The sequence below is a fragment of the Scyliorhinus torazame genome, chromosome 13, assembly GCF_047496885.1.
Source record: "Scyliorhinus torazame isolate Kashiwa2021f chromosome 13, sScyTor2.1, whole genome shotgun sequence".
Taxonomy (NCBI): domain Eukaryota; kingdom Metazoa; phylum Chordata; class Chondrichthyes; order Carcharhiniformes; family Scyliorhinidae; genus Scyliorhinus; species Scyliorhinus torazame.
The window spans coordinates 75194696-75205971 of NC_092719.1; the positions used below are offsets into that span (position 1 = coordinate 75194696).

Genomic DNA, 11276 nt, shown 5'->3' on the forward strand with positions numbered 1-11276 from the left:
TTCGACAGAGTTGAATGGAAGTATCTCAATGGAGGTACTGGAGCGGTTTGGGCTTTGAACAGGGTTCACTGCCTGGGTGAATCTCCTGTACAACACTCCCATGGCGAGCGTATGGACAAATACCACCAGCTCTAATTACTTCCAGCCCACTATCCTCGCTGCTGTTCGCCTTGGCAAGTGAACCACAAGTGATTGCGCTTAGGGCGGCAAAGAACTGGAAAGGGATCTGGCGAGGAGACCGAGAGTACAGAGTCTCGCTCTATGCGGATGACCTGCTCCTCTACATCTTGCACCCGCGAAGCAGCATGGAAGGAATCATGGCAGACTTGAAAGAGTTTGGAGTCTTCTCAAGCTACAAACTTAACCTGAGCAAAAGCGAGATCTTCCCGGTGAACCCGCAAGGGGAGGAGCAGAGCTAGAGGTGACGCAAGCCTGACACCTCCAAATCGCTCATGACTGCAAATGGATCGGCAAGTGGAACCTGACCAGCCTGACGGAGGGAGTAAAAAAAGGACATGCAGAGCTGAACACACTCCCACTCTCCCTGGCAGGGAGGGTGCAGACGGTCAAGAGGAACGTACTGCCCAGGTTCCTCTTCCTGTTTAAGTCCATCCCGATCTACATCCCCAAGGCCTTCTTCAATTCACTAGACAAACTGACTATAGCGTTTTTGCGGTCGAGCAGAATGCCAGGATCCCAAAGAGAGTACTGCAGAGAGCGAGATCCATGGGGGGGGTCTAGCCGCCCAAAACTGCAATATTACCACTGAGCAGGAAAGGGGTGGATAAAGAAGCCAGAAGATGAGTGGGTGCTTCTGGAGGGGGGCTCCTGCAGAGGGACCTCCATCCGGGCCCTAGTCACGGCGGCACTCCCATCCTCACCTAATAAATATTCAATGAGCCCAGTGGTGGTAGCAATACACCGGCCATGGAACCAACTGCGACAGCATTTCGGGCTAACTGAGATGTCTGATAAAGCCCCCATCTGCAACAATCATAGGTTCACGGCCAAGGCCAACCACACCCACATGTTCTGGCCTTGCCCCAGACTTGCTGGATTTTGGACAGCCTTCTCCGAGGAAATGTCCAAGGTGTTGGGGATGACGATGGAGCCATGCCCGAGAGTGTTCGGGGTCTCAGAACAGCCAGATCTCTTCATGGGGAGGAGGGCCGATGCCCTTGCCTTTGCCTCCCTAATCGCCCGCCACAACACCGCAAGGAGCGCGGGGGATGGGGCGAGGGGGGTGAGGGGAGTGAGAGAGGGGACAGGGAAAGAGCCAGACCCAGAAAAACAATGGGGAACGAGAAACAGGAAATCACAACCACCACTGTAAATAATATGCAAGAGAAAGAACGACGAGTATGTGTGTAAATAATTGAAACCGAGAGATGTGTAAATAGTTTTCTTTTATCCTCTGTCTCCGCCTGTTTGTCCACACTTATCCTTGTTTTATATACCACGCAAAACTCAAAAAACACATTATTAAAAAGAAAATCTCTGTCACTGCAGTATTATGACAGCAGAGGGCGAAGAACATGAGAAATGGCTTGCAGTCGATAATGTATTTGGAGATGTACAGTATCCAATACAGGCAGTACGTACAAAGAATAAAACATTTAAGTGTACCAATGTAATGCTGTTGAAACCTTTAACTTACCACAAAAACAGGGGACAGCTTCAAAGAAAACACCTGCAATTTTGTGCTACTTAATTTGGCTTTAATGAGAGACACCTTTCAGCAAATATTTGCACTGCGAGAAAGAACAAAGGCTGTACCTAGGTGACTGCACAGCCGGCTGGTTATTATGAGTTGCATGCACACACAAGGCACTTCGGGCTCAAGACAGAGTCCAGCCAAGCTGCAAACTGTACAATAGGGATTTAAAAAAAATATTGTGTACATATCTTCATGTGACTTTGGCGTTTTCTGGGACGATGTTGGTGGTCTTTCTTCTAGAACCTTCTTGTATGTTTGTTATATGCCTGGAACACTGTGGGAGAGCCTCGGCCTGTATTCCTGGTGATCTTTTCTGTTGTTTAAAAAACAATGTTCACATCATCATCGAGGGTTAGTTTATCTAAAATCAATTCATGTCGCCGCGGCCAAGGGCTGATTGAGGTAAGTTTTACAATCAACAATTTTTTCAAGTAATGTATAAAAATATGCAACATGATAGAAAAGCAGAGTAAAATAATGTATTGAACGTATTAAAATTAATAAGAAATGAATTACCGGTTTGATTTTATATTTGAAGTGTTTCTCACCTCTGTTAATACTGCAAGAACGGATACAGAAAGAAATCTATTCACCATAAAGTTTTCATCTTGGCTTGCGCTTTAGAATTGGTTGATTGTGACAGGAGAGAAAGAGGAAAAAGGAAGGGGGTGTCCCAACAAGGATAGATTCTGACTAACCCAAATGAGCTTCATCGCCATTCTGACATCTTCAAACCTACCTTCACCTGGTGGGGAATCTCCTGCTCAAGCCGTGGTGTAAAATCCCATTGGCATTAACGCAAACCCGATGTGAATATATTTTTGAGATTTGTGGAGCATCAGCCACTTATAAACAGCTGTTAAAATGGCGGCCAGTGGCAATGGGGCGGGGGGCACTCTAGTTTATAGGCCTTTGGGGGGGAAGAGGAAGAATTTAATTTCTCCCCTGAAAATAAATAAATTGAATTTTAAATAACGTGTCACAAAGATTCCTAATCAATGATACAACAAGATTATATTTTTGCTGGAATACGTTCAAAGCCATTTTATTGACAAAACAGGGGTGGGGGATGAAGAGAGAATTTCAACTTTTTCTCCACCAGGAGTATATGTGCCTTAGGGAAAGAATTTATAGTTATATAGCATTTTATGAAATCTCAAAAAATGCTTTACAGACAATGAAATAAATTCATGGCAGTCAGCCATTTCCCACAAGCAACAATGAAATGAATGATTAATTAACCTGTCTGCAGTGGTTGGAAGAACTATATTGGCCAGGACACTAATCTCTGTTGGGCATTAGACTAATGTGAACATACAACAGTTATTAAAGTAAAGTCACCATCGTCCCAGGTGACCATAGGCTGCTTTCTCCTTTGAGGGGTAGAGCTGACTGGTTGTGATTTAACCTGTGGATCACCACACCTCAAGGTTGCAATGGCAGAGCCTTCATGGAGAACCTCAGCCAGTATGGGAATTGAACCATTGCTGTTGGCCTTGCGCTGTATCACAAACCAGCTGGCCAGCCAAATGGGCTATACCGGCCCCCAGCAGATGGCCATTATTAAACTAGCTTTATTTACACCTCACCAGTAGAACAGAGAGGGAACACCAGCAGAACAAAGAGGGAAGCTCTTCGAATATACTACTCTCACTCCCCACTTTAAAAAAAAACTCAGGCATTAAAATATAAAATGGTACATGTACATACTTTGCAGGAATACAATATGAACAAACCAAAACTAACAATACTTAGAATCATAGAATCATAGAAGTTTACAGCATGGAAACAGGCCCTTCGGCCCAACCAGTCCATGCCGCCCAGTTTTTACCATTAAGCTAGTCCCAGTTGCCCGCACTTGGCCCATAACCCTCTATACCCATCTTACCCATGTAACTATCTAAATGCTTTTTGAAAGACACAATTGTACCCGCCTCTACTACTACCTCTGGCAGCCCATTCCAGACACTCACTACCCTCTGAGTGAAGAAATTGCCCCTCTGGGCCCTTCTGAATCTCTCCCCTCTCACCTTAAACCTATGCCCTCTAGTTTTAGACTCCCCTACCTTTGGGAAAAGATGTTGACTATCTACCTTATCTATGCCCCTCATTATTTTATAGACCTCTATAAGATCACCCCTAAGCCTCCTACGCTCCAGGGAAAAAAGTCCCAGTCTATCCAGCCTCTCCTTATAACTCAAACCATCAAGTATCGGCAACATCCTAGTAAATCTTTTCTGCACTCTTTCTAGTTTAATAATATCCTTTCTATAATAGGGTGACCAGAACTGCACACAGTATTCCAAGTGTGGCCGTACCAATGTCTTGTACAACTTCAACAAGACGTCCCAACTCCTATATTCAATGTTCTGACCAATGAAACCAAGCATGCCGAATGCCTTCTTCACCACCCTGTCCACCTGCGACTCCACCTTCAAGGAGCTATGAACCTGTACTCCTAGATCTCTTTGTTCTATAACTCTCCCCAACGCCATACCATTAACTGAGTAGGTCCTGGCCTGATTCGATCTGCCAAAATGCATCACCTCACATTTATCTAAATTAAACTCCATCTGCCATTCGTCGGCCCACTGGCCTAATTGATCAAGATCCCGTTGCAATCCTAGATAACCTTCTTCACTATCCACTGTGCCACCAATCTTGGTGTCATCTGCAAACTTACTAACCATGCCTCCTAAATTCTCATCCAAATCATTAATATAAATCACAAATAACAGTGGACCCAGCACCGATCCCTGAGGCACACCACTGGTCACAGGCCTCCAGTTTGAAAAACAACCCTCTACAACCACCCTCTGCATTCTGTCGTCCAGCCAATTTTGAATCCAATTGGCAACCTCACCCTGGATCCCGTGAGCTTTAACCTTCTGCAACAACCTACCATGCGGTACCTTGTCAAAGGCTTTGCTAAAGTCCATGTAGACAACGTCTACTGCACTGCCCTCATCTACCTTCTTGGTCACTCCCTCAAAAAACTCAATCAAATTTGTGAGACATGATTTTCCACGCACAAAGCCATGCTGACTGCCCCGAATCAGTCCTTGCCTCTCTAAATGCTTGTAGATCCTGTCTCTCAGAATACCTTCTAGCAACTTACCTACTACAGACGTTAGGCTCACCGGTCTGTAGTTCCCAGGCTTTTCCCTGCTGCCCTTCTTAAACAAGGGCACAACATTCGCCACTCTCCAATCTTCAGGCACCTCACCTGTGGCTGCCGATGATTCAAATATCTCGGTTAGGGGACCCGCAATTTCCTCCCTAGCCTCCCACAACATCCTGGGATACATTTCATCAGGTCCCGGGGATTTATCTACCTTGATGCGCTTTAAGACTTCCAGCACCTCCTCCTCTGTAATATGCACACTTCTCAAGACATCACTATTTATTTCCCTTAGTTTCCTAACATCCATGCCTTTCTCCACCGTGAATACTGATGAGAAATATTCATTCAGGATCTCACCCAACTCTTGTGGCTCTGCACATAGATGCCCTTGTTGATCCTTAAGAGGCCCTACTCTGTCCCTAGTTACTCTTTTCCCCTTTATGTATCTGTAGAATCTCTTTGGATTCTCCCTTGCATTATTTGCCAAAGCAATTTCATGTCCCCTTTTTGCCCTCCTGATTTCCCTCTTAACTCTATTTCGACAATCTCTATACTCTTCAAGGGATCTACTTGATCCCAGTTGCTTATGTACGTCATATGCCTCCTTCTTCTTTTTGACCAGAGTCTCAATATCTCGAGTCATCCAGGGTTCCCTACTTCTACCAGCCTTGCCCTTCACTCTAAAGGGAATGTGCTTACCCTGCACCCTGGTTAACACATTTTTAAAAGCCTCCCATTTACCAGCCGTCCCTTTGTCTGCCAATAGTCTCCCCCAATCTACCTCTGCAAGTTCCTGTCTGATACCATCAAAATTGGCCTTGCCCCAATTAAGAATTTTAACTCTTGGGCCAGACCTATCATTCTCCATAGCTATCTTAAAACTAATGGAATTATGGTCACTTGTCCCAAAGTGATCCCTCTCTCGCACTTCTGTCACTTGCCCTTCCTTATTTCCCAAGACGAGGTCAAGTTTTGCCCCCTCTCTAGTCGGTCCATCCACATACTGAATGAGAAATTCCTCCTGAATACACTCAACAAATTTCCCTCCATCCAAGCCCCTAATGCTATGGCTGTCCCAGTCAATGTTGGGAAAGTTAAAGTTAAAGAATTTAATACAGTAAGAAGTCTTACAACACCAGGTTAAAGTCCAACAGATATCTTTCGAATCACTAGCTTTCGGAGCACAGCTCCTTCCTCAGGTGAAGGACCTGGTGTTGTAAGACTTCTTAGTGTGCTCACCCCAGTCCAATGCAAGCAGCTCCACATCATGGCTACCATCGACACCGAAAATGTAATAATTTGGGGTGCATTATTTGTTTCTGCTGTGATCACGGTAGGAGGTTGATCATACTCTCCTTTTGTAAGAATTCCTCTTTCAAACAAATGGTCTTGACGACACTGATGGAGTCCCTCTCCAATCTTCACTGGAGTTTTATTTATTCGTTCACAGAATATGGGTTGCAACTACCAAGGCCAGTATTTATTGCCCATCCCTAATTGTCCTTGTGAAGGTGGCAGTGGGCTATCTTCTTGAACCGCTGCAGACTATGTGATGTAGATACAGTGCTGTTAAGAAGGGAGTTCCAGCATTTTGACCCAGTGACAGTGAAGGAACGGTGGTGTTCCAGGTCAGGATGGTGAGTGGTTTGGAGGAGATCTTCCATGTGATGGTGTTCTCATGTGTCTGCCACCTTTGTCCTTCTAGATGGTAGAGGTCACAGGTTAGGAAGATGCTGCCGATGGAACCTTGGTAAGTTGCTGCAGTGCATCCCATGTGTCAGTGGTGGAAGAAGTGAATCTTTAAGGTGTAAAATGGGGTGTAAATCAAATGGGTTGTTATTTCCTTTGATGGCATTGAGTTTCTTGGGGTATTTTTGGAGCTGCACTCATCCAGACGAGTGAGGGTATTCAATCATACTCCTGACATGGCCTTGTAGATTGTGGACGGGATTTGGGAAGTCAGGAGGTCATTTACTTGCTGCAGAATTCCCAGCCTCTGACCTGCTCTTGTAGCCACAATATTCATGTGGCTTGTCCAGTTCAGGTTCTGGTCAATGGTAAACCCAGGAAGGAGAAGAAGGGGTGAGGGGGGTTCCTGGATGGGTTGGAGTTTCCCAAGGTGGAGGAGGGGCAGGCTCAGGGCCTGCAGGCCCCGATTGTTCTGAGGGAGATGATGCAGGCGGGGAAGGTCCCAGGTCCAGACGGGTTCCCAGTAGAGTTTTATATAAGGTTTGGGGCAGAGCTGGGGCCACTGCTGGTGAAGATGTAAAATGAGGTGAGGGAGAAGGTGGAACTGCCCCTACTTTATCGCAGACTTCCATCTCCCTGATTATAAAGAAGGATAAGGACCCGGAGAAGTGTGGGTTGTACCACCCAATGTCGTTAATGAATGTTGATGCCAAGCTTTTGGTGAAGATGCTTGGTGAATTGAGGACTATGTGCTGGAGATGATTGGGGAGGATCAAACGGGTTTTGTGAAAGGAAGATAACCGTCGGCGAATGTGTGGAGGTTACTGAACGTGATTATGATGCCCTCAGAGGGACAGAAGTTTGAGGTAGTGGTGGCGATGGACACAGAGAAGGCTTTTGCCCGGATGGAGTGGGCGTATCTGTTCGAGGTGCTGCGGTGGTTTGAGTTCGGGCAGGGGTTCGTGGATTGGGTTCAGCTGCTGTATAATGTGCCAATGGCGAGTGTGCGGACGAATCGAGTGAGTTCGGGGTACTTTGGACTTCACCGCAGGACAGGGTAGGGGTGCCTGCTCTCCCCGATGCTTTTGCCGTGGCGATATTGCCTTTGGCAATGGCGCTTAGGGCGTCTAGGGACTGGAGACGAATTGTACGGGGGACGGGGGTGGGGGAGGGGGTGGGGTGCGGCTGGGGTTGCAGAACATAGGGTTTTGCTGTGTGCAGATGACCTGTTATTATACATTTTGGACCCGCTGGGTAGCATTGGGGAATTATGGAGATCTTAGAGGAATTTGGGGCGGTTTCCAGGATATCAAATGAACATGGGAAAGAGTGAAGTGTTCCTGATCAATGCCAGAGGACAGTAAAGGAGGTTCCACGTGGCTTGGAGCTGGACCTAGCTGCTTAGATTAAACTTGACTCGATTGGTTTGATCAGGAATAGTCAGCATGGCTTTGTCAGAGTGAGGTCACGGCGAACAAATTTGATTGAATTTTTTGAGCATGTGACCAGGTGTGTAGATGAGGGGAATGCAGTTGATGTAGCTTGTATGAATTTCAGCAAAGTCTTTGACAAGGTCCCTCATGGGAGATTTATAAAAAAGGCAAATACATATGAGATACAGGGTTATTTGATAAGGTGGATTCAAAATTGTCTTAGCTGTAGGATACAGAGAGTGACAACAGACGGCTGCTGTAGTGTCTGGAAGCCAGTGTCCAGTGATGTACCATATTATTCATCATTTTATAAACAACACAGATAACTATGTGGGGGGGGTATGATCAGTAAGTTTGCCGGTTACACAAAGATTGGTCGGGTGGTTAACAGTGAGGCTGAGTGTCCTGGGTCACAGGACGATATAGATGATCAAATGGGCAGATAAGTGGCAGATGGAATTTAAACCCTGAAAAGTGAGAGGTGATACACATTGGAAGGAGAAATTTGACAAATTGTATTCAATGAATGGCCTGACACTGGGAAGTTCTGAGGAACAAAGGGACCTTGGCGTGTTTTGTCCATAGTTCTCTGAAGATGGGAGGGCAGGTTAATAGGGTGGTGAAAAGACAAATGGGACACTTGCCTTTATCAATTGAGGTGTAGATTATAAAATCAGGGAGGCCATGTTAGAGTTGTATAGAACCTTTGAGGCCACAGCTGGAGTACTGTGTGCAGTTCTGGTCGCCACATTATAGGAAGGATGCGATTGCACTGGAGGGAGTGCAGAGGAGATTCACCAGGATGTTGCCTGGGATGGAACATTTAAGTTATGAAGGAGGTTGAATAGACTTGGGTTGTTTTTGCTGGAGCAGAGAAGACTGAGGGGTGACATGAGAGGGGTGACATGATCGAGGTGTACAAGATTATGAGGGGCATGGACAGGGCAGATAGGGAGCAGTTGTTCTCCTTAGCTGAAGGGTCCGTTACGAGAGGACACAAGTTCAAGGTGAGAGGCAGGAGGTTTAGAGGGGATGTAAGGAAAAACATTTTACCCAGAGGGTGGTGACGGTCTGGAATGCATTGCCTGGGAGGGTGATAGAGGCAGGTTGCCTCACATCTTTTAAAAAGTTCCTGGATGAGCACAAGTGCTATCAAATGTGATTAGGTAGGTAGGTCAGGTGTTTTTCATGTCTCGGTGCAGACTCGATGGGTCGAGCATCCTCCTCTGCACTGTATTTCCTGTGATTCTATGATCTTGAATTTGTTTTGCTGTTCTCTTACTTTGCCATTGACCTTCAGTAAATTAAGCATATTCCTTGGAGAGCGTTTAAACATTAACTTGCTAGGTGAACAACCTGTTGTGAACTGAGGTAATTCGGTATGGGGCAGAAAAGTGTCTAGACTTAACATTTATCCACTTGCTATAGCTATTGACCAAAATAAAGTACCTTTCCACATGAAACAAATTGTCCTGTACTCATTCCCATGGTTTCTTGTGTTTGGCCTGTAATGAAATGAACCTTGCTTGGATCATTTCTCAATCACAATTCTGACAGCTCTTCACTATCTCTATCTACTTTTGGATACCAAAAAAAAGCTTCCAGCCATGTTTTCATACTGACTATCTTTGTGTTTTCGTAATGAAAGTTTCTCTTGCAATCTCTCTTGAAATCTGGGCGGAATAATGACTCTTACTGAGACAACCTTGATCTGTACTCAGTTCATTTTCATGTGTGAAATGCTCCTATAATTTCTCTTCATCACATTGTTTAGACCCGCTACTCATGATATAATTGAGCACATTACTGAGCATTACATCCTTACAAGTTTCTTTACTCACTAATTTTTCTGGCAGATGGCATTTCATTTGTGTATAATATAATTCACAGGTAACCCAGGACTGAAAGTGAATCAGTCTACGCAGGAAATCGTAAACGTATGTCTGCATTAGCATGATCTGCGCTGACTTGTGATCATAGAATTTACAGTGCAGAAGGAGGCCATTCAGCCCATTGAGTCTGCACCGGCCCTTGGAAAGAGCAACCTACCTAAGCCCATACCTCCACCCTATCCCCACAACTCCACCCTATCCCTATAACCCAACTAACCTTTTTTGGACACTAAGGACAATTTAGCATGGCCAATCCACCTAACCTGCACATCTTTGGACTGTGGGAGGAAACCGGAGCACCTGGAGGAAACCCACACAGACACGGGGAGAACCTGCAGACTCCGCGCAGACAGTGACCCAAGCCGGGAATCAAACCTGGGACCCTGGGGCTGTGAAGCAACTGTGCTAACTACTGTGCTACCGTGCTGCCCTATATTAATATTGTATAATTTGCTAACTTTATAATTTGCTCTTCCTTGCTCAAAGACCAATTTGTGCTCTCTTAGCACTTCCTCAATGTTAGACATACTTTTTTCTGATTCCTTCTGTAAATAGTTTGACTTTATCTTCTTAAACCAACTATTTCCGATTGTATTATTCCTTGTGTCTGAATAAAGCTCGTAGTCTTACAGTTGAAGTGTGAAGAGTGTTCCATGACTTCCTGTTTGTCTAATATATAAATCTCTGGTGCTCCCTCTAGTGGTTACTTAGTTGTAGTGTATTTATATTGACCCCTTGTGTATATACAGTGATGCATATCACTACATCCCCCCTTTTTTGTTTTTACATATTTTCTGTACTTTGTTAAATAAAATTGTACAAAACAGGTAGATAAATGATGATATGTACAAGTTGTGAAGATATTGATGATTATACAAAGCCAATTAATATTTATGAGTCCAATCTTAATTTAAAAAATTATGAGTATAACTTTATGAATTTATTCTGTTGAGTTTTTTTTCTTCTGTTGCTGATGTGGTGATGTTGATTTTGTAATTTCTTTGTGAATGTCATCAGTAGTGTTCTTGTGTTTAAGTAACCAACAAGCCATCATGCGGTGTTCAAATGGTCGAACCACTGATGTTGACTGACGTGGACTTTTTTCTGTGCTTGTGGTATCGATTTAGTGTGTCATCTGCCTTGAAAGCTGGTGTGCTTGTTTGTTCTGGAGCAAATGTGAAGTTGTGAGATTTGTTGTCATGCCATGGTATGTTTGTACTCTTGTCATTGTTTTGGAGTATGCTGTTGCATTGTCCTTCATGTGCAGAGTTGTACCATGTTGTACAGGTCGTTGTTTCATTGTTGTTGTTTCTGTCGTTTCTGTCTTTGTTGTTTTCGTTGTTGTTCTTGCTGTTTTTGTCATGCTTGTTGTTTCTGTTTTTGTTATTTTCGTTGTTCTTGCTGTTTTTGTCTTGCTTGTT

General features: G+C 44.7%; 1 long non-coding RNA gene across 1 annotated transcript; it reads left to right on the forward strand.

Annotated features, from left to right (window-relative positions):
* Positions 1-1743: 1743 nt before the first annotated feature.
* LOC140387711 (uncharacterized) lies at positions 1744-10492 on the forward strand. The gene is made up of 3 exons (XR_011933966.1): positions 1744-2119; positions 6547-6591; positions 9854-10492. It is a non-coding gene; the product is annotated as an uncharacterized lncRNA (long non-coding RNA).
* Positions 10493-11276: the final 784 nt, after the last annotated feature.